This window comes from Octopus bimaculoides, chromosome 23 (assembly GCF_001194135.2).
Source record: "Octopus bimaculoides isolate UCB-OBI-ISO-001 chromosome 23, ASM119413v2, whole genome shotgun sequence".
Classification (NCBI taxonomy): domain Eukaryota; kingdom Metazoa; phylum Mollusca; class Cephalopoda; order Octopoda; family Octopodidae; genus Octopus; species Octopus bimaculoides.
The window spans coordinates 22,262,591-22,266,392 of NC_069003.1; the positions used below are offsets into that span (position 1 = coordinate 22,262,591).

At 36.5% G+C, this 3,802-nt stretch overlaps 2 protein-coding genes across 5 annotated transcripts in view; one reads left to right on the plus strand and one right to left on the minus strand.

Moving 5' to 3' along the window:
* The window catches only part of LOC106879238 (ATP-dependent RNA helicase DDX54), a 54,686-nt gene extending 50,925 nt beyond the window's left edge, over positions 1-3,761 (minus strand). Inside the window, exon 1 of the mRNA XM_052976084.1 lies at positions 3,667-3,761. The gene's annotated coding sequence lies outside the window, so the exon portion shown is untranslated. The remainder of the gene's footprint in view (positions 1-3,666) is intronic.
* The window catches only part of LOC106879186 (mRNA-capping enzyme), a 52,677-nt gene that overhangs the window by 11,123 nt on the left and 37,752 nt on the right, over positions 1-3,802 (plus strand). The window lies entirely within an intron of this gene.

Sequence of the window (3,802 nt, forward strand, 5' to 3'; positions counted from 1 at the left end):
GGTTTGTCAGGATCCTATGATCTACTGGGCTGTTTCAGGCCCTAATGTCAACTTTGGCTTGATTTCTACCGATGGTTGCTCTTCTTCTTATCAGCCATTTCACAGAGTGTGCCATGTTCTTTTATGGCACCAGCACTAGTGAGGTCACCAAGGTAAAGAAAAGAATCCCTTCAACTGAATGGGAGTACATTTGAGGGACAGGCAAGGGGCTTTATGCCAGGTGTTGAAGGCTAAAGTATGATAATGGGACAAGCGTGGCCAACCTACATTATGTAGGTTGTGTATCTCCTCTATAACAAGACGTGTGTGTCTTGTAATAGAGAAGATACACAGCCCATATAATGTGGGAGATATGTGTGTGTATGTTTGTATAAGGTAACTGAATAGACATGACATGGTGACAGAGAGCTGGTCAAAACCCTACTGTAATTGGAAATCCAAGCACATGGGAGGGAGGGTGTACTGTTAGCCATCTTATTTCCACATTCTACTTTAAAATATATCTCTCTCACATACACACACACACACACACATACTTATCTTTATATTGAAAACCTGTGTGAAACTCTTTTCCTGGAAAGCTGTGTCAAGTAGTGTCACATCCTGTCAATAAAGCTATGTCTGTTGTTTAGCATGGAACCTTTTCCTAATCTAGTAGAACTGTGGTTCAGTGCCATTAAAAGCCATTCATATTATTATTATTATTATTTGAATGAGCTGGCAGAATCATGAGTACTTTAGGCAAAATACTTAGTGGTATTTCCTCTAATTTCTCTTTACATTCTGAGTTCAAATTCTGCCTAAATCAACTTTGCTTTTCATCTTTTGGGGGTCAATAAAATGAGTTGATGTAATCGATTTACCCCCTGCGCCAAAATTAGTAACCATGTGCCAAAATTTGAAACCATTATTATTATTATTATTTGTACTTTAGATTTGTGAAGGCTCAGTGGTCAGAGCGTCGAACTTACGACCGTGAGGTTGTGGGTTCGAATCCCGGACCGGGCTGCGTGTTGTGTTCTTGAGCAAGACACTTTATTTCATGTTGCTCTAGTTCACCCAGCTGTAGAAATGAGTTGTGACGTTACAAGTGCCAAGCTGTATCAGCCCCTTTGCCTTTCCCTTGGATAACACCGGTGGCATGGAGAGGGGAGGCTGGTATGCATGGGTGACTGCTGGTCTTCCATAAACAACCTTGCCCAGACTTGTGCCTGGGAGGGTAACTTTCTAGGTGCAATCCCATGGTTATTCATGACCGAAAGGGGTCTCCGACTTTAGATTCTGAAATCAAATTCTGCTGAAGTCAACTTATCTCCTAAAATTATTGTCCTTGTACCAAAATACTGATCATCACCAACTATTTCTGTTAACTTTCTCAGAATGATGTTATTTCTCTGTCTGGTGGTGAGCAGGTGGGTGGATGTATAAAAGAACAAACTTTAACCCTTTTATTATATTTTTGTTGAAATACAGGGTGTCCACAAAGTCTGGGTACATGGGGATTAACCCCATACTTTAAGAAATAATAATTTCTTATATTTAATTGTTTATGCTATGATTTTATTTACTCCATCTACCCACATGGAGATTAACACATACTTTAAGAAATTATTATTTCTTATATTTAATTGTTTATGCTATGATTTTATTTACTCCATGTACCCACATGGGGATTAACACATACTTTAAGAATTTATTATTTCTTATATTTAATTGTTTATGTCATGATTTTATTTACTCCATGTAACCAGACATTGTGGACACCTTGTACATTGCTTTTGTTTGAGTTAATTTTGAAAACTATGAAGAATTTAGTAAAATATTTTTGTCACTATTAAGCTGGTGTTAGGAACATAAATTAACATGAAATTTTTATGGAAGGTTTTGATTTAGATCACTTTAAAATAGGAAGTTTGTATCATAGAACTGGGGTCACTCTCAGCTGAGTTACAGGACACATAGACTGATAACAAATTACGGGGTGGGAGCGCTAAGCAGTGATGTGTATAAATGTAATGTTGTTACTAGTTTGAAGTGGAGGTGCAATGGCCCAGTGGTTAGGGCAGTGGACTCGCGGTTTCGATTTCCCAGAAGTGAGTGTTTATTGAGCGAAAACACCTAAAGTTCCATGAGGCTCTGGCAGGGGATGGTGGCGAACCCTGCTGTACTCTTCCACCACAACTTTCTCTCACTCTTTCCCCCTGTTTCTGTTGTGCCTGTAGTTCAAAGGGTCAGCCTTGTCACACTGTGTCACACTGAATATCCCCGAGAACTACGTTAAGGGTACACGTGTCTGTGGAGTGCTCAGCCACTTGCACGTTAATTTCACGAGCAGGCTGTTCCGTTGATCGTATCAGCTGGAACCCTCGACGTCGTAAGCGACGGAGTGCCAACAACAACAACATACTAGTTTGAATATTCCAGTGGCAAGTTCAAACTCCTTGACAAGCCATTCACTGTGATGTGTCATGGAGAAAATTTCTCACTGTAGACAAATGGTGTCACAAATATTTAACCCTTTTGTTACTATACTTCGATTAAAATAAGCTGTTTTTGTTTCAAATAATGAAGAATTTAGTAAAATAACTTTGTCATTAAGCTGATGTTTGGAACATTATTTAACGGAATTTTGAGAGAAGGTTTTGGATCACTCTAACCTTTTTGTTACCATATTTCTGTTGAAATGTGCTGCCTTTGTCTTAATTAATTTTGAAAATAATGAAGAATTTTAGTAAAATAACTTTATCCTTATTTAGCTGGCATTTGTAACCTAACTTAAACCGAAATTTAGATAGTAGGTTTTAATTTAGATCAGTTTAACCTATTTGTTACCATAATTCTGTTGAAAGACATTGGATTTGTTTCAATTAATTTTTAAAGTAATGAAGAATTTAACTTTGACATTATTATTTTGATGTTTGGGACATAAACTAACATGAAATTTTGATGGAAGGTTTTAGTTTAAATCAGTTTAACCCACTTGTTACCATAATTCTGTTGAAAGACAATGGGTTTGTTTCAATTAATTTTAAAAATAAGTTAGTAAAATAACTATGTCGTTATTATTAAGCTGTTTGGAATCTAACTTAACGTGAAATTTTGGTAGAAGGTTTTAATATAGATCACTTGAAAACAAGACATTTGTGTCATAGAACCAGGAGCAGTCTCAGGTGGCTTGGCATCAAAATAGTTAACCCATTTGTTTCTATATTTCTGTGTTAACACACTGTGTTTATTTGAATTAAATTTGAAAATAATTATGAATTTAGTAAAATAACTTTGTCGTTATTATATTACTGAATATGGCTGCAAACTGGCAAAATCACGCTGGGAAAATTGCTTAGCAACATTTCATCCGTCTTTGCATTCTGAGTTCAAATTCCACCGAGTTTGACTTTGCCTTTTATCCTTTCAGGGCTAGATCAAACAAGTACCAGTCATGTACTGGGGTTGATGTAACTGACTAGCCCCTTCCTCCAAAATTTCAGGCCTTATACCTATAGTAGAAAGGATTATTATGTTAGTGAATGGAACATAAATTACTCTGAAATTTCGATGGAATGTTTTGATTTAGATTGAGTGAATTTGTATCATAAGTTCAAGGGTGGTCACAGGCAGGTTGGTACCAAAATCACTGTAGAAAAAGTAAAATCTTGTCTCACTCACCGCATACATTTCTGGATGATGATATAATTGTAAGAAAGTAATTCACAAATGGAAATAATTTGCCTAGATAGTGTGAAGTATAAATTGTGATGTTGACAAAATCTTTGCATATCTGTGTGTGTGTGTGTGTGTATAT